The sequence below is a fragment of the Nycticebus coucang genome, chromosome 6, assembly GCF_027406575.1.
Source record: "Nycticebus coucang isolate mNycCou1 chromosome 6, mNycCou1.pri, whole genome shotgun sequence".
In the NCBI taxonomy this organism is placed as follows: domain Eukaryota; kingdom Metazoa; phylum Chordata; class Mammalia; order Primates; family Lorisidae; genus Nycticebus; species Nycticebus coucang.
The window spans coordinates 76,005,674-76,025,414 of NC_069785.1; the positions used below are offsets into that span (position 1 = coordinate 76,005,674).

General features: G+C 36.4%; 1 protein-coding gene and 1 pseudogene across 8 annotated transcripts in view; one reads left to right on the forward strand and one right to left on the reverse strand.

The window, feature by feature from the left end:
- Positions 1 to 19,741, forward strand: part of NEO1 (neogenin 1) — a 266,637-nt gene that overhangs the window by 160,269 nt on the left and 86,627 nt on the right. The gene's annotated exons all lie outside the window — the stretch shown is intronic.
- On the reverse strand, positions 18,695 to 19,564 carry LOC128587745 (nucleophosmin-like; annotated as a pseudogene).

Genomic DNA, 19,741 nt, shown 5'->3' on the forward strand with positions numbered 1-19,741 from the left:
AACTCTGTTTTTCTAATATTGATATTACTGCTTTCTTTTTAATAACATTGTTTGATACATATTTTCTATTCTTTCATTCTCAAACTTTAGTTGTCCTTTTGTTTTAGAGTATGGACTTTAGACAACTTTATATTGACTGTTCTTGTGAGTTCTGCCTTCTCAGTTTTTTCTGTTTATCAAATGTCTACCCTTAAAACTTTGACATACACATTGAGCCATATTTTTTTTCTAGCAACATTTAGAGTTAATCACTATCTTTGCCTCCTCACTAAACAATTAAAAAACCTCTTTGTGCTTTCACTGCCTTCTTGCTAATGCACTGTACATTCCCCTAAACTATATTCTCTGGGCTCCAGTTTCTACTTACTTGGATTCATTAGTCTTAATTTATTTTGCTTTGTTACATATTATGGTAAATTTCTCAAAAAGGGTACATAAGAAGTAAATTTTCAAGATTTTGCACGTTTGAAAATACATTATTTGCCTTTATATACATTATAATGTAGAAAAAATACATTATTTGCTGCATTGTCTTAGCATACCATTAGGAATCAGTTTCTTTTTCTTCTGTTGATCCTTAGGTAGCCTACTTTCTTCTCTGAAAGCTCTTGGGATTTTTTATTTTTATCCTTTGAATTTTGAAATTTCAGGGCATGAATTTCTTCTTCCGCCTTCAATTTATATTTTTTAGCATTGAGTGATTTCTTTAAAGTTTTGCACCTGTTTTGGTGCAGAAAAATCTTACCATGTTATGAATTCCAGACGTTGTCTGCTGTGGTGAATTTCCATGCAGGCTTAACAACAATGTACATTCTGCCAATGTTGCATGGAATATTATATAAATGTCAATTAGATCAAACTGATAGTGCTTTACAGAATATCTGTGTACTTACTAATTTTTTCCTTTTGGTCTATCAGTTATTGACAGAAAGATATCTAAACTCTCTGTAATAGTGAATTTTGCCTATTCTTGCAGTTCTTTTCAGTTTTGCTTTATGTATTTTGGCACTTATTTGTTGGGTGCATACATGTTTAGGATTGCCATATCTTCTTGAAAAGTTGAACTTTAGCATTATGTAATGACTCTTTCTATTCCTGGTAATCTTGCTTGTTCTGAAGTCTGCTTTGTCTAAAATTAGTATGGCTAATTAATATGTCAATAAAATTAACATAAAGCTGCTCCTCCTTTCTTTTATTTAGTGTTAGCTGATATCATTCTCCATCCCTTTACTTTTCTTTTAACTGAACTAATTGTAACTTTCAGTCCTTAATGAAAGGATATTTAAACTGTAATCACTAATAGACGAAGATCTTTAGAAAGATCCTCATACTTAAAATTTTGAAGTCATTTTCTAATCTGCAATAGAGAGATGTTTTTAATTCAACCAAGTCTCCTTGAACAGGTCCCAAGAAAAGAGTCTGTAACCTCCTTTCAGTTCCCAGAGCTTTCATTCATCCCTTGAGTAACCTTCACCATAATTGCCCATGCTCATGTTTCTTTTGTTCAAGCTACCCTTGTACTCTACTCTTCTACTTCCTCTTCTGTGTGTGTCTTGTCTTCTCTTGCCAATATTTCTCCCCAATTTTTTTTATTGTTGTAAAATACACCTGGTATAAAATTAACTGTTAACCATTTTAAATTTATAAACATATTTCATTGGCATTAAATACACATTCATTTTGTTGTATGACCATCACTATCATCCATCTCCATGACTCTTTTCATCTTGCAGAACTGAAACTCTATACCCATTAAACAAATAATTCTTCTCTCTCCCAGCTTCTGGCGCCTACCATTCTACTTTCTATGATTGTGATTATTCTAGCTTCACATAAGCTGAACCATATAGTATTTGTCTGTGTGCAGCTAGTTTATATCACTTAGCATAATGTCCTGAAGGTTCATCCATAAGTAATAGCATATATTAGAATTAGAATTTTGAGAACTTTCATACTTTTTTCCACAACAGCTGTATCATTTTATGTGTATATGCCTATCAACAGTATACAAGGGTTCCATTTTTTTCATACTGTCACCAAAACTTGTCCTTTTCTATTTTTTTAAGTAGTGATTTTAATGGTGATCAGCCCTTCAATCTATCTGAATCTTCATATTTAAAGTAGGTTTTCCTTTAGACAACATGTAGTTGTGTCTTGTTTTTTATCTATTCTGACAGTCTTTGTCATTTAATAGGTGTTTTATGCCATTTACATTTAAAATGATTGTTCCAATAAAACCCACAAAATGATTTTTAAAAGTGATTATTGATATAATTAGATTAATATCTACCATTTTTGTAACTGTTTCCTTTTTATTTATTACATTTGTTACTTGTTTCTTTCCTTCTTTTTCTTCCTTCTCCAATTCTGAGTATTTTATATGATTCTACTTTACCTCCTTTCTTAGAATTTTGATTATACTTCTTATTAAAAATTTTTAGTGATTGCTCTAAGTTTTATAAACTATGATTTTAACTAATCTAGGTCCATCTTCGAATAACTCTATACTATAGTAACACTCTATTACATAAAACAGGTACTTTATAACAGTATTCCCAGTTCCTTCCTCCCATCCCATGTGATATTGCAGCCAGACATCTCACTTGTTCATATGTTATAACCATCCATATATTGTTACTATGTTTTAAAGTTACCTTTTAGACCAGTTAAGAATAAGAAAACACAAAATCTTATTTTATTTTCATTTATTCTTTCTCCAACATTCTTCCTTTTTTTAATGTAAATCCAAGTTTCTGGCTTATGTTATTTTCCCTGTTGCAGGACTTGAACTTTTTCCTGCTGAAGAACTTCTAACCTCTTTTGCAGGGCAAGTTATTTAGTGATTAATTTTCTCATTTTTATTTGTCTGAGAAAGTTTTTATTTCTCATTCACTTTTGAAGTATAATTTTGCTGGATATAGAATTTAAGGTTGATGGTTACTTTTTCTTTCAATACTTTACAATTTCACTTCATCCTCTTCTGGTTTTTGACATGAAGTTCACTATAATAATTGTTTTATAATTTTTATAATTGTTCTTTTATAGATAAGGTATTTTTCTTTGCCTCTGGCTTCTTTTACGATTTTCTCTTTGTTTTTGCTTGTCTTCAGTCTGGATATGATGTGTTTTGGTGTAGATATTTAGAATGTTTTTTGTGTTTAGTCTTCTTGAAACTTCCTCGATTTTCGAGGTTGTTTGTCATTAACTTTGAAAAGATAGGGTGGCGCCTGTGGCTCAGTGAGTAGGGCGCCGGCCCCATATATCAAGGGTGGCGGGTTCAAACCCAGCCCCAGCTGAACTGCAACCAAAAAATAGCTGGGCATTGTGGCAGGCGCCTGTAGTCCCGGCTGCTCGGGAGGCTGAGGCAGGAGAATCGCAGAAGCCCAAGAGCTAGAGATTGCTGTGAGTCCTGTGACATCGTGGCACTCTACTGAAGGCAGTAAAGTGAGACTCTGTCTCTACAAAAAAAAAAAAAAAAAAACAAAGAAAAGATCTCAGTGATTATTACTTCAGATATTTCTTCTGTTCTAATCTCTCTCTCTTCTCCCTCTGATATTCCAGTTAGATTTTTCTTCCTGTATTCCACCTTTTGATATTGTTTTACCATTTTTGGATATTCTACTTTTTCATGCATTTTTTTTTTTTTGTCTTTTCACTTCAGTTTGAGAAGTTGCTATTGACCTGTTTTCAAGTTGACCAATTATTTCTTCAACTATGTTGAAGTTAACCAATAAGCCTATGAAAGGCATCCTTCACTTTAGTTACTGTGCGTGTTTTGTTTCCTTTGTTTTTTTTCTTATAGTTCTCTCTCTGCTTACTCATATTCTGTTGCATGTTAAACATTTTTTTCATTAGATCCCTGAGCATATTAGTTGTAGGTATTTTAAATTCCCTGTCTGATGATTCAAACATCTGTATATTATCTGTGTCTTGTTCTGATGGATGTTTTATTTCTTTGGTCTGAGTTTTTTTGTAGGCATGCTTTGTAATTTCTTGTTGATAGCTAGGCCTCTTGTATTGGGTAATAGGAACAGAGATAGGTAGACATTTAGTGTGAGGATATATAATAAAACTTTTGTAAGTTGACCACCCAAGATACTCTAACAAACTGGTCAACATACAGAGGTGGTCCACATAAGGAAAGATGCCTGCTTGTTTGATACATACAGTTATGTCTGGGCTATCAAAATTAGGTCAGCTTAAAAAGGCAGTCAGTATAGGGAGGTGGTCAACTATGGAGTTTCTACCGTATTTTAATCCACCTAAAAGCTGCATTGTGGGGTTCTATGTTTAACATTTGTTGTAGTTATAGGTACTAGAGACTTCAGGTTCTTGTAGTTGGTGTATTTAATTTTTTGTCTCTGCTCTTGACTTTGGAATTTTCTTATGTATCACTTCTCAGAGTCTTTTTTCTTGTAGCCCTTTCAGCTATAATTATACTTGAGCCCGTTTACATGTTGTTAAGATGTTGGGGAGCAGAAAATTCAGAGATTCTTGTGATTAATTCTCAGGTTTTTTTTATGGGCCTGTGTCTCATGGCTGTGATGTACACAAGGGTTTCTCCAGTGGTATAGCTTTTTTCTCCCTGCCTCCTACTCCCTTCCTCACCTGTAGTGTTTCCAATCTATTTCCTTGAATCCCTATCCTTTCTTGACTGTGAATTGCTGTAATCCCCTCCACCACCACCCCACCACCACACCCCCAGATGAAACAGGAAAGCAGAAGGAAGTTGGGAGGGTGAAGAATTCTTTTCCTGCAGCTCAGAGTAGGTTTCAGAATTATGCTCTGGAAAAGTCTGGGCATGTTTCACAGTGATTACTCTTTCTCTCCCCTGCCAAGTAGGAGAGAATGCTTTAGAGGGTGAGAGGTGAGAGTCTGGTGGAGCTATTGGAGGGAATGCTCACAGAAATACAGGGTCATCCCTAAGACTACATCCCCCAGGATTTTGTCGTTCTCGTACTCCACACTCCAGCTTCAGCAGTTCATCCAGCTTTCCCTTTGGGTATTCCTGCCAGTCTATTGCTTCAGTGGCTTCTGTTACCTGAAGACAGATCTTGGTTGCTGTGTATCTCTGGAAGTGCCTCTCTCTAGGTTTTGGCGTGGATATTTGCCCTGCAGTTCAGTTTTCTGATAAGTCCAAGAAAACCCGTTCATGTTCAGTTTGTCTAGCTTTTTCTTGTAAGTATGAGAATGATGACTTTCAAGCTCTTTACATACCAGAGCTAAATCAGACTTCTCTCCTGCCTGTATTTTAATCTACAAGATCGCTAGAAGTTTTTTTTTTTTTTAATGGCTTATTCTTGCTTTTTGCTATTCTAATCTTTGCTGTCCATTAAAGTGGTCTCTTGCTTGCTTATTTGTTCTGTTTATCCTTTACTTTTATTTCTCCTATTGATCTTTATGCTTCTCTTTGATGTTAATTCCTGATGGGTTTAACTTTCCATATGCAGATCTTCCCTTCTCTTCTCTTCTCTTCTCTTCTCTTCTCTTCTCTTCTCTTCTCTTCTCTTCTCTTCTCTTCTCTTCTCTTCTCTTCTCTTCTCTTCTCTCTTTTCTTTCTTCTTCTTTTTTTATTTTTTTCCACATTGTAGGATTGGAAAGTGTCTTTGGTTATCCCTATTTACCTGTTATTGATCTGAGGACAAGTCTATTCATAGAAATTTGTCATATGTACTTTTGTGGGGGAAAGAAGGTTTAAGGTTTTAGCCCAGAAATAAAACTAGTTAATTTGTGGTTCAGTATCAGCAGAAGGGGAAATGTTCTCTGACCCAGGTACATAAGATAGTTCCTCCTATAGTTTTCTCATGTCCTTTACTCTGTGGAACATTCCTACTTTTGTTTACCTGCTCATCAGAAAACTATTTTCTCTTCTGCCAGATTTGGTTGTAGATTTTCTCTATTTTTTTGTTTTCATCAAACCACTTTCTATCTTTTATGAGGTTTTCAACATTTTAATTTTAAGGATGGCATCCTTTTTTTTGAGTCAATTTTATTTTTTTATTAAGTCATGTATACATAGATCATCAATACATTTATGCCTTTGTGGGATTCAATGTGTTGATTATTTGTACAAATTGGAGTGCTTACATCCTACTAATTAACATAGCTTTCACCTCATTTACTTAATTACAGTGTTAAGACATTTGTGTTCTATACTTGATAGATTTGACTTGTACTCTTGCAATATATTCCATAGGTGTGGTCCCACCATTTAACCCTCCATCAAACCACCCCCCTCCCTTCCATGGCATCCTTTGTTATGAAGTCAGTTGCCAAAGTCATCCTAGAAAAAGTTCTCCATACCTCACTGCTAAATGTCACTATGGTGACCTTCAAAGTATGCCCCTTGGGAAGCGACGCACTGAAGCCAATGGTTAGTCCACCCTTCAAAGCATTTTTTGTAGGATGAGTTCATGAATCTCATTGTCAGACCTCATTCGATGATGGTTCTAATGGCCATTCCAGAAAAAGACTTCCAAAATTGCTTTGAAGAGTGGACTAGGCACTTGACATCAGTACATAGCTTTCCAGGGGAGTATTTTGAATGTGACCATAGTGAATTCAGCAGTGAGGTCTGTGGCATTTTTTTCTAGGATGAGTTCATGAACTTAATTGTCAGACTTTGTATACAAGTAGTCATTTCTGTAATTTCAAGAGATTTTGGTTGGAAAGGAAGGTAGGCATGTGTGCTTAAGCCAACTTGATCCAGTCTTACTTTTGGTGAATGAATTTATTTATTATTACTGATAATTAATAGTTAATATTAATTAAGCATTTGCTCTGTGCCGGGAAACATGGTAAATAATTTCTGTATATTCTCTTTTAATCTTTATATCAACACAGTCAAGTAAATGTGTTATTTTGTATGTAGACTTAAGAAAACTGAAGCTTAAAAACATTAAACCTGCACAGGGTCACATAGCTGATACATATGGTAGAGCTGGGATGTGAACCTAGCTTTTACCACATCAAACTCAGTTAGCTGGAGTTCTGCATTCACCTTGCACTTTGTCACTTAATGGCTTTACTCATAAGATTCGTACCTTTCACCAGGTCCAAATCCTGTATGTCTTTCAAGGTCCAATTTTAAACACCACCTCAGTTGCTGTGCTTTTGGCAATCTTCTAGCAGAAAGAAAACTCTTACTTTTAATTCCACTTTACATTTATTTGACCCTCTTTCTAATACTTTCTATTTTATATATAATGTAATCATTTGATGCATGGAATTTCTTCCCTACTGAACAGTAAAATCACTGGGTAAAGGATTTGTATCTTTTATCTTTTTTTTTTTTTTTTTGGTTTTTGGCCAAGGCTGGGTTTGAACCCGCCACCTCTGGCATATGGGACCGGCGCCCTACTCCTTGAGCCACAGGTGCTGCCCAATGTATCTTTTATCATTTGTCATTTGTTTCATTTATCTGTATAATTGCCAGCATTGCCTAGCATGTACCATTTCAATAAATATTAATAAGCAATTATGTGTTTATTTAGTTTAATGTCTGTCTTTAATTTGTAAATGAGTCTCTGTTAGCTTATTATAAATGTTTGTATGGATTTTATTTAAGTACAAGTAAGGGATCTCGGATGTATCTTGTTTTAATCCCATTTTTGCAGTTAATATCGATGAATATCCAGGAAATGGCCAATAGTTTTGTTTTTGTTTTTGTGTTAAGACAAAGTTTCACCTTATTGCTCTGGCTAGAGTGCAGTGAGTAGCATGGTCATAGCTGACTGAAACCTCAAATTCCTGGACTCATCCAATCCTCCTGCCTCACCCTTCCAAGTAGCTGGGCCTAGCTAATTTTTCTGTTATTTACAGAATTGGGTCTCACTCTTGCTCAGGCTGGTCTCAAACTCCTGACCACAAGTGATCCTCCCTCCTCAACTTCCCAGAATGCTGAAATTACAGGCATTAACCACTGTACTTGACTGAAATGGCAAATAGTTTTAGAATTAATAGATAAAGGCTCTCATTACACTGCTTCAATTAAGGTATCTGAATATATATGAAAAACGCAAGGAGATTCAGGATATTTGGAAGTTATTTGTTTGCTAACTAAACATTCTCATTTCTCCTTCTCGAAGTTAAATAATATAAATTGTAATATGGAAGATGACTTGCAAATCAAAAGTAGGAATCAAATAAATCATTGCTTCTTTCACATAAACCTTGAGTGGAAAAAGCGTGTCTGTCAAGTCTTAAAATTCATGTCAGAATTTACCAAAGCAATTTGATTTTAAAGTATCTTTCTTTTAAATAGTACATTGCAAAGAAGTTTGTACCATTTCAAGTAAGTGATATGCTAAGCAAGGAATCTCTGAGATACACTATATTAACTTTTTTCTATTTCAGGAAATTATAGAATTTTAAAATTATGCACTGTATCTATATAGTGATTATCTTTACAGTAACCCTTACCATTTTCCAGTGATAGGGCATTCTTTCCCCTAAGACAATCCTATTCTACTGCTGAGCAGAACTTTTTGTTAAAAAAATTATTCTTTATTTTAAACTAAAATCTGCCTCTGTTTTCTAAAGCTTCTTTCTTATCTAGACTTTGAACCTACAGAATTCGCAAAAATCGTAAAATTTTCAAACTAACTTCCATCTCAGCCATTGTGGGGCATCTAGCAGAATGGCGGAGGGCATAGGCAGTGGGACGTTAGCCATTCTCTGTCTGAGTTTCCTGAAAGTAGAGATTGAAGCAGTGTAAGAGGATTCTAATTCTCGATCATCACCAATGTGTAGCATTAGTCCTCAGCTTTAGTTTTCTTTAATTCAACATAATTATATCTTAAATTTGGAAATAGTGGTGCATTTTATTCGTTTGGGAAGAGAGGAAGAAGTCCGTGTCTTACTCTTCTCGTGTATGAGCTCCGTGGAATATGACTTACTTGTTGAGGGGCACCATTGGGGACAACTAGTACAGCCCAAACTCGCTGTAACTGCCACATATTTTTCAGTGGCTCCTTTACATGATAAATTACTGTCAGGAGCAAATAATACGCAGCTCTTCTCACATTCTGTTAGTGTTTTTATTTTTAATAAGATATAATGATTAATATCCTAGTATAAGTGTTATTTCCCCACTGAGTGTAAATGCTTCATTTGAATGTCTTCAGCCTGAAGAAACAGTTGTTTTATTGGACTTTTATTGTTTTGCTGTGCTTCTCAAGGTTTTTTATTGCTTTCTTCTAGTTATTTACAGAGGTGGGGGGGGGAATGAAATTCTCTATCAGAATCATAGAATGGAGCCCAGTAGAGAAATTTTGAGAATGAGTACTGAGGTACTTGAACATTCATACATAATTTCAGCATGTGACAAAAAAATTATAGCAATTTTTATTGACTCTCCAAAGGCAGTTATAAAAGTAGTTTCTCTCTGGCCTACTGGTATTCTGATGACATGAAATACAGATGATTTTGCTAAGTCATTTTTTTGGCAAATCAGACTTACAGTATAAAATCAGACAAGAGGTAGACAGGAAAGAAGTACTGAAAAGAGAAATTATGAACTGAGTTTTTATAAGAATATGGCATTCACTTATTGATAGGATAGCTTTTATCATTTTGCTCTTTTAGTAGTGGTACTCTTCAGTCTGGTCATTCCGGCATCTACGCCTAGGAACCTGGCTGGGATTAGAAGTGTTTCCTGAGCCACAGAGCAATTTTCCTTTTGCTCAAGAATTCAGAGAACAATTTGGGCTTTTCTGGCACCAAGTATCAGGTGCTTCATTAACTTTAACTAAGAGCCAACTAGATTGTCCCTACCATGATCAAGTTCGAAACGAAGACGCTTGTGTGAATTCAAGACCATTAATAAGGCCAGGATGGTGACTCACACCTATAATCCTAGCACTCCGGGACACCCACATGGGTAGATCCCTTGAACTCAGGAGTTTGAGACCAGCTTGAACAAGAGTGAGACCCCATCTCTAATAATAATAGAAAATCTACTGGGGCATCATGGTGGGTGCCTGTAGTCCCAGCTGCTTGGGAGGCTGAGGCAAGAGGATTGCTTGAACTCAAGAGTTTTTTTTTTTCTGCACCAGAATGTTTATTGCAGCCCAATTCACAATTGCCAAGTCAAGGAAGCACCCCAAATGCCCATCCACCCATGAATGGATTCACAAATTGTGATATATTTATACCATGGAACACCATACAGCCATAAAAAGATGGAGATTTTACATCTTCTATGTTTACCTGGATGGAACTGGAACTTATTCTTCATTTTTTTTTTTTTTTTTATTGTTGGGGATTCATTGAGGGTACAATAAGCCAGGTTACACTGATTGCAATTGTTAGGTAAAGTCCCTCTTGCAATCATGTCTTGTCCCCATAAAGTGTGACACACACTAAGGCCCCACCCCCCTCCCTCCTTCCCTCTTTCTGTCCCCCCCCCATAACCTTAATTGTCATTAATTGTACTCATATCAAAATTGAGTACATAGGATTCATGCTTCTCCATTCTTGTGATGCTTTACTAAGAATAATGTCTTCTACTTCCATCCAGGTTAATACGAAGGATGTAAAGTCTCCATTTTTTTTAATAGCTGAATAGTATTCCATGGTATACATATACCACAGCTTGTCAATCCATTCCTGGGTTGGTGGGCATTTAGGCTGTTTCCACATTTTGGCGATTATAAATTGAGCTGCAACAGTCTAGTACAAGTGTCCTTATGATCAAAGTTTCTTTCCTTCTGGGTAGATGCCCAAAGATGGGATTGCAGGATCAAATGGGAGGTCTAGCTTGAGTGCTTTGAGGTTTCTCCATACTTCCTTCCAGAAAGGTTGTACTAGTTTGTAGTCCCACCAGCAGTGTAAAAGTGTTCCCTTCTCTCCACATCCACGCCAGCATCTGCAGTTTTGAGATTTTGTGATGTGGGCCATTCTCACTGGGGTTAGATGCTATCTCAGGGTTGTTTTGATTTGCATTTCTCCAATACATAGAGAGGATGAACATTTTTTTCATGTGTTTTTTAGCTATTCGTCTGTCATCTTTAGAGAAAGTTCTATTCATGTCTCTTGCCCATTGATATATGGGATTGTTGACTTTTTTCATGTGGATTAATTTGAGTTCTCTATAGATCCTAGTTATCAAGCTTTTGTCTGATTGAAAATATGCAAATATCCTTTCCCATTGTGTAGGTTGTCTCTTTGCTTTGGTTATTGTCTCCTTAGTTGTACAGAAGCTTTTCAGTTTAATGAAGTCCCATTTGTTTATTTTTGTTGTTGTTGCAATTGCCATGGCAGTCTTCTTCATGAAGTCTTTCCCCAGGCCAATATCTTCCAGTGTTTTTCCTATGCTTTCTTGGAGGATTTTTATTGTTTCATGCCTTAAATTTAAGTCCTTTATCCATGCTGAATCAATTTTTGTGAGTGGGGAAAGGTGTGGGTCCAGTTTCAGTCTTTTACATGTAGACATCCAGTTCTCCCAACACCATTTATTGAATAGGGAATCTTTCCCCCAAGGTATGTTCTTGTTTGGTTTATCGAAGATTAGGTGGTTGTAAGATGTTAGTTTCATTTCTTGGTTTTCAATTCCATTCCAAGTGTCTATGTCTCTATTTTTGTGCCAGTACCATGCTGTCTTGAGCACTATGGCTTTGTAGTACAGACTAAAATCTGGTATGCTGATGCCCCCAGCTTTATTTTTATTACTAAGAACTGCCTTAGCTATATGGGTGAACCCAAGAGTTTGAGGTTTCTGTGCGCTAAGGTGATGATGCCACAGTACTAGGGCAACAGAGTGAGACTCTGTCTCAAAAACAAAAAGACCATTAATAAAACTTCTTTTGTGAAATTGAATCTTGGCTGCATGTAATTTTTATTTGAAAAAGCCAATAACTTAGCTAAAATGTTTATAAATTAAAGCAAAACAATTTAGGGTTTATTTGGAGGTTTAATAGCTTGTTATGTGTAGTTTTTGAATATGTAGCATAATGTATGCATTTACATTTACTTAAATGCAGACAGACATCATTCTAATCTATTTTAGTTAATAAGAATATTACTTTGCCTTAGAATGTTGTGTAGGAACTGGGGCTATCTAGTTTTGTGTAGTCTTTATTTTCATGTAAATTAAATAAGTTCTTTGGAAATTAAACCTTATAAGTTTGTTTTCTTTTTAATGCAGTATGTAAGTTTGTGTTTTAAAGTCCTTCATATCCCCGGAATTAACATTTTCATTTTCAAATTTTTTCTTAGTTTTTGTTTATTTATTTGGTCATTGAACAAACGTTTGTTGAGTGAGATATTAGTTTCCGCAAAGGAATTAAGTGACTATAACAATTAAAATGCATAAATATTCCTTATAAGGACTAGAACTTAGAAATATTTTTTTAATACAGCTTTCTTTTATTAGTATTACAGAGGTACTTTTTGAAAAAGATTGACTGATAAATATTACAATATTTTAAAAGCACTGGAAACTTACCTGGCCATGACAAAGTAACTAGTAATAGACTAGCCTTCTTACATAAACAGCTAGAAAATTGGACAAAATGTGTGAAATAAATGTTTTTAGACATTTTAGAATATACAAGACCATGCTCTCTAAGGGAAAACAAATGAGGTGATCCCTATAATTACCCACCAGCTTTCTGCCTGGAGGCCCTTCTCTGTTGCACAGGGCCCCCTACTTACCAACAGGCAGAGGGGAACAGCAGACAAGTCCAGCAGTCTCAATAAGACAGATCAGAGTTTAGGGCAAGACAGGTAGCTGGAATTTGTGGAGCACACTACTGGAGAAGAGAAACGTGAAGAGAAGCAGCTCAAGGAAGCTGTGTCAGGTCCCCTGGAGTCTTTTGGATCTCAACATGGCATTAATCGCCACATCTCCTTCAGTTTGTGACAGGTTTCTGTTTTACCTCGTCTGCCCTTCACACTTCTCAGCAAGTGGGTTGGATGTTTGTATAATGTTCTCAGTGTGGGTTTGTCTGACATTTCTTGCAATTATATTGAGGTTGTGTTTTTTTGAGGAATACCACAGATTTTCAACAAATCCATATGACGGTGTGTGATATCAGTACGTCATCTTAATCTTATTAAAGCTTGTTCCTGGGGATAAGGTTTGGTGTCTGCCAGTCTTAGTCCCCCTGGGCCAGCTCTTATTCCAGAGCTTCTCTGATTCAGTTTCTCCTGAATATAAATCTCCTATCTCCAGGTATGAGGAATTTTTTTTTTTTTTTTTTTTTTTTTTTCAGACAGAGCCTCAAGCTGTCACCCTGGATAGAGTGCCGTGGCATCATAGCTCATAGCAACCTCCAACTCCTGGGCTCAAGCGATTCTCCTGCCTCCACCTCCCAAGTAGCTGGGACTACAGGCGCCTGCCACAACGTCTGACTATTTTTTGGTTGCAGCCGTCATTGTTGTTTGGCGGGCCCGGGCTGGATTTGAACCCGCCAGCTCAGGTAGATGTTGCTGGCGCCTTAGCCGCTTGAGCCACAGGCACCGAGCCCAGGTGTGAGGAATTTAACATCCATTTTTGCAAGCTTTCAAGTAATTCCTCTATTTTCCGTATCATTTGTGCCTCCTTACATTCTGCTGGTTTCTGAAGGTCATTTGAGAAACTGGTGTCTCATCTATCTGTCCTTCGAGAGATATTTATATTGACTCTTTTCTATTAAATAATTTACTTTTATCTACCTATTTTTCCACATATTTTTTATTGAGATTACAATCTAAACTATCTCAATTTATGCAACCTGGAGCATGTGTTCCTATTTCTTATCCTGTTTATTGTTAGAGAGTATTTATAAAGTGGTAGACCCAGAAGTGTATGTGGCCTTCCATCCTAAATCTGCAGCCAAAATAGCCTTTCAGAAGACAATATTTGGAATCATCTCTCAAGCTTTCAAATACACAAACCTTTGGCTCGGCATTTTCACTTATAAGAATTTATCTTACAGAAATATGTACACATATACACAAAGATACATGTATAATGAAGTATAATAGGAGCGTTGCTTGTAGTAGCCAAAAGAATTAAGTAATGGAAACAGCCCAAGAGTAAGGAACAGTGAGGGAATGATTAAATAAATTGTGATGTGTCCATATTATGGAACACTGCCTCAGGAGGAGTGATGACGTCTGTAGTATGTATTGATGTTGGAAGCTCCTGAAGCCATTTGCAAAGCAGCATGTTCATATCATTTTGTTTCCATATTTATGGATATACGTAAGTGTACCTTTAAAAAGAAAAGTTTTGGAGATAATGGAAAAGGGAATCTTAATCTTTTTACTTTGAATGTGTCTGTATTGTATACATATTTTTATAACAAACTTATTACAATTTAATTATTAAATATAAAATATGAAATCAGCTGCCTACTGGAGTAGTTGAGCAACCACTGGAGGCTTTCAGGTGGAGGCTTCTTTAAAGGGACTAATAGTCACTATCTCAGGTAGCATTTAACTCAGGGGTTTCATGATCCAATAAAAATGAGAAATGCAAGGTTAACAAACCGAACAAGTTTTTCTCCTATAGAATCGCCAAGAGTCTTTAATGTTCTGGTATGCGTGGCATATCTCCACAATCTCCCAAATCTGATTGTTCTTTTTTTATGGTGTATCTGTTAAGATTTCCAAAAGTAATGCTCAGTGGGACGGTGCCTTTGTTCACATTGCTACTATATTTAGAATAATAAGTACCATGTAAATCTGACTCACTTCTGAATAATGAATTTCTAAATAATGATACCATGAACATTGGGAAATACTAATTAGTAGATTCCTTTATGTAAGGAAATGAAGAGCCAGAAAGAAAGAACAGTTGCATGATGCATTCTTACCTTTTGAAGGAGTTTAGAAATTTTGAAAGAAATTTCGAAGCTAATCTATTTTTCAAAAAAGTTTATGAAGAAAAAACAAAATATATGTTTCAAAAAGAAAAAAAAATTTAAATGTACCTACTCCTATCTCAGTTGGCCAGGGTGAGTGGATTTCAAATTAGGATAAATGGATCTACTTAACCAAAGACAACATAGCCAGCACAGAATTTGATGATCTCTACCTTCAGAAACTTTCAAGTATACATGTATGTATTGGTAAACTCATAATTCTAAACTACTGTAAGTGATACTAATTAGTCACAAATCAAATGTATTAAAACTAGAGCCATCTGGGCAGCGCCTGTGGCTCAAAGGAGTAGGGCACGGGCTACATATGCCGGAGGTGGCAGGTTCAAACCCAGCCTTGGCCAAAAACTGCAAAAAGAAAAGAAAAGAAAACTAGAGCCATCAACCACAGTGTTGTATCTATTACAGATTTTGAAAATGAATTCTCAGAAAAATTAGAGGTAGCTCTGATGACTTCCTTAAGTAACATAAAGCTAGATCAGGAGAAACAATGACTTTATGCAAATCTCTTTGCATAAAGAGATTTAGGTTTAGATTTTAGCTAGGGCTTCAGTACCTGAGAGATCATTAGGCTTCAGTGATGGTGCCGGAGGGGCGCCCTGCCAGGCATAAGAGCAGCAGATCACAGCCAATAGCGTTTTCGATGTTCACATTTTTAAAGTGTAATATACCTTTTCTTAAACAGATTTCTGGGTTACCTTTGACTCGAGTCAGATTTACATTTAGATTTAGTTTAGATTTATTGCTCTAAACATAGTAGCAGTGTGAACAGAGGTATAGAAGTTGAGACGTTCATTCTACCTAGAATACGGCATGCCCAGGAGGAAGACTGGAAAGCCAGGATGGGACCAGTCTGCCGAGGACTTTCTGCTGAGGTGTTTGGACTTAACTATTTAGGTAGTCTGAAGGCATAGGAGTGATGTGATCAAATTTTTTACTTTCAGGAGTGAACTCTGGTGGCAGAAGGGAAAGAAACCAGCATAGCTTCTTTTTAAGAAACACAGGTTTTTATTAGGTCTAGACATCTGCATACTGCACTTAACACTTTGGAACCCTTGATAATTAATTGGCATTTGTAAACGTGTTTACATAATTTCTGCACATTTTAATTTTGTGTAAACTTTAGGTAAGTCGATTTTAAGATCAGCCATTTTAGTTTGTTCTTTAAATAGAGACAGTCTTTATCTGTTTTCCAGGCTGAAGTACACCGGCTCAGTCATAGCTCACTAAAAGTTCAGGTGTTTTGAGCAACAGAAATGTTCTAGGATCCTGTGGAGCTGTTAACTATTTTATGTTAGAGAAAAAGTATGTTTAATAGTTTCAACTACCCAGTCTTTCACTTTTTTTTTAACAGCTTTATTGAAATATAATTTATACACCATAAAGTTAATCCATAATTGTGCAGTTTGGTGATTTTTAATAAATTTATAGATGCAGTCATCATCACAATAGAGATACAAAACATTTGCATTGCCCCCAACACAGTGTTCAATGATTTGCTTTCTGTCTCTACAAAAGTGCCCTTTAAGGTCATTTTATATAAATGAAATCATATAACATTATTTTGAGGATTATCCATATTATAACATTATCAGAGTTCTGATCCTTTTTATCACTGAATAGTATTCCATTATAGGGATATACCTCATTTTATGTATATATTTGCCAGCTGATAAACATTTGCATTGTTTCTAGGTTTTGGTTCTTAATAATGCTCCTGTGAATGTCCATCTGTGTATGGATGTTTGTTTTCATTTATCTTAGGTAAATTCCTAGGAGTAAATTTTGAGATCATATGCTGAATTTATGTTGGCTTTTTAAGAAACTGCCCATAAAATTCTATTTACAGATGACATCATTTTGTACATAGAAAGTCATAAGGAATCCACTGAAAATGATTAGAATTAATAAATAAGTTCAGCATCAATATATAGAAAGCAATTATGTTACTATACATTTTCGGTGAACAATGTGAGATTGAAATTAAGAAGAGTTTCATTCACAATAATATCAAAGATAACTCTTGAGTTTATTAATGTAGCAAGAAGTTTTATAATAGTATCTCACTGTGCTTTTAATTTTACATTTTCTTAATGACTAATGATAATTGAGCACATTTTCATTTGCTAACCAAGGCATAAAGATTGTCTGTAGAAGGTTAGCTCTTCCATTACATCTCTGAGCCATTTTGTTGTATTTTATACATGGTGTGAGGTAAGGACTCGTTACTCTGCATATAGATATATAGTTGTCCTGGCACCTGTTGCTGAAAAGACTGTTCTTCCCACATTGAAATTGCTTGAGGCCTTGGCCAAAATCTAGTTGACTACAAATGTTGGAGTTTATTTCTGGACTATTTTCACGCATCACCATGGTTCTCCTCACCTCATCCTCCTTGCTTTCATTCCCTCCCTAAGCTGCGTTTATACTTACATCCTTGTGTTTGTTGCCCCTTCAAGCTAGTGGTGGTTATAACTAGCATGTACATGATGTTTCTACATGCGCTTTTCTTGTTTGGTATTCATGTAGTTCATATCAGCCTGGGATATAGATGGGAGCATTATTATTCCCAGTTTACAGGTAAGGAAACTGACATCAGAGAAGCTAAGTGACTTGCCCCTCCGTATGTTTTTAGGAAGTAACAGAGTCAAGTTTGGAATCCTGGGCTCTTTTCAGTACACTATACAACCTCCCACATAACAAACGTCCTCTCCTCTCCAGCCAGTAGACAGTGGGAAATACTAAGCTTGGTGAATTTGGGGGTCAGAATTGGAGGCAATTTAGTATGTTCTTCTGGACAGGCACAGAACTTAGGTAGCAAAGCAACACTGTGTCCAGATTACTCTTTGAACTATCTCTCTATAAGGGATTTTAATGATTTTAAATTTTGTAATAATCAGAGATACAAATTTTCAGTTGCTTCTTAAACATTTCTTCTAAAGGTTTTGGGTTGTTACTTTAGGTGCAGCATGTCCCAAACCTAATTCATCATCTCCCTTCAATCTGTTGTCTCTTTTAATATTCCTTTTTTCCACTAATGACACTTCCAACTACCTAGTCTCGTAAGCCAGAAACTTAGAAGTCTTTGACTCCTTCCTGACCTCCATCCCAGCATCTAATCCTATTATTGCCACCCTACATCACAAGGTTGTGTGAATAAATTGATACAATATGTAAAAAAGAACTCTGGAGGCTGTGAATGAGAGGGATTCCTTTCTTCCAAGGCCACACATCTGTTGAAGCCTACAGGACAAAAATAGGCCACAGAGGCCATTCAGACTTTTTATAATATTGGCACTTGTTGCAGCGAAATCTGTACTTACATTGGAACTAGAACTGCATAATCATACATTTTGATAGCAGTCTGTACTCCTAAAAACACTTCTGGGGTGAGGCGGGGCTGACGGGGTGAGGGAGGAAGTAAAGAGTGAGAGAGAATAAGCGACTCAGCCAAGGTGGCACAACCAGGACTGGAACTCAAGTTTCTAGGCTTTTTTTTTTTTTTTTTTTTTACTTTATTAAAATACTGAGTTTATTTCACATGTATATTTTTGTCTCCCCACCATTTCCATGTCTGACCACTACTACTACTATGCCCTATCATAACATTCCATACATAGTTAAAACCAAGTGAAGGGTGGAGTTCCATCTTTAATACCTAAACAGGCATTTTGGACAACACATTCTTGGCAATGGAACCTGGACAACATTTATCAAACACGGCAGGGAAAGTTCTTACTCTGCATTATAAAAAGGACAGCCAGATATCAACTGCTACAGAAATGAAGTAAGACAGAAAATTTTAACAAACTGTTGAAACTATTTTCTTAAAGAGACTTCCTCCACTGCCAGAGATCTTGAAGAGCCCCCTGGTCAGTCGTCCGGAAGCAGTTCTTCACATAGTTGATGAACTTGGCTTCCACTTTGGGAAGAGACCCACCTTCTTCTATGCTTGCATTTTTGCCTTAATGTCTTCTACAGAACTAGGTCCTTTTGGTGTTTTAGGAGTTTTTTCTTGTTTTTTGAAGGATTCTTGACCTTTTGATCTCAGTGTTGATGGTTTTGAATCCTTTCCATTCTGGTTTGATTTTTGTGCATTTTTGGCTGAAGTGTCTCGCACAGATTTCTTCACTGGAGCTTTTTCTTCAGTTTCCTCATCATCAAAACCATCATCATCTTCATCATCTTCATCAGCAGCAGCAGCAGCAGCAGCAAGTTCTACTTTTTTCTGTGGAACTTTGCTTCCACTTCCAGGAGCAGATTGCTTTCCAGACATACTTAAGAGTTTCACATCCTCCTCCTCTTCATCTTCTGACTCTGCATCTTCTTCCACAGCTACTAAGTGCTGCCCACTAATATGCACAGGCTCTGATCCACACTTCAACCGTAAGACCACCAGTGGTGTTATTTCAAAGCCCCAAGAGAAACCGTTGGCTGTACAGACATTTTCAAAGTTGCCAGTGTTACTTTAATTGGACTGCCTTCATAATTCATTGCATCTGCTTCAACAATGTGCAACTCATCCTTTGCACCAGCTCCTAAACTGACCGTTCTTAAAGATAACTGGTGCTCATTTTCACCATTATCCACCTTAAAGTGATAATCTTTGTCGGCCTTTAGTTCACAACCGAAAAGATAGTTCTGAGGCCTCAAGGGGCTCATGTCCATGTCTATCGAATCTTCCATGAGGTGGTGGCACGCACTTAGGTGGGGGAAGAAGGCGGACGGAGATAAACGAGTACTGCTCCAAGGAACAGCCGCGCAGGATGGAATCACTCCAGGGCATGTTTCTAGGCTTCTGTTGGCTAAATCCAGAGGCCTCTTAAACTAAAAACCAAAACTAGAAATTGACTCTACAACTCTGCCCTTTGTTA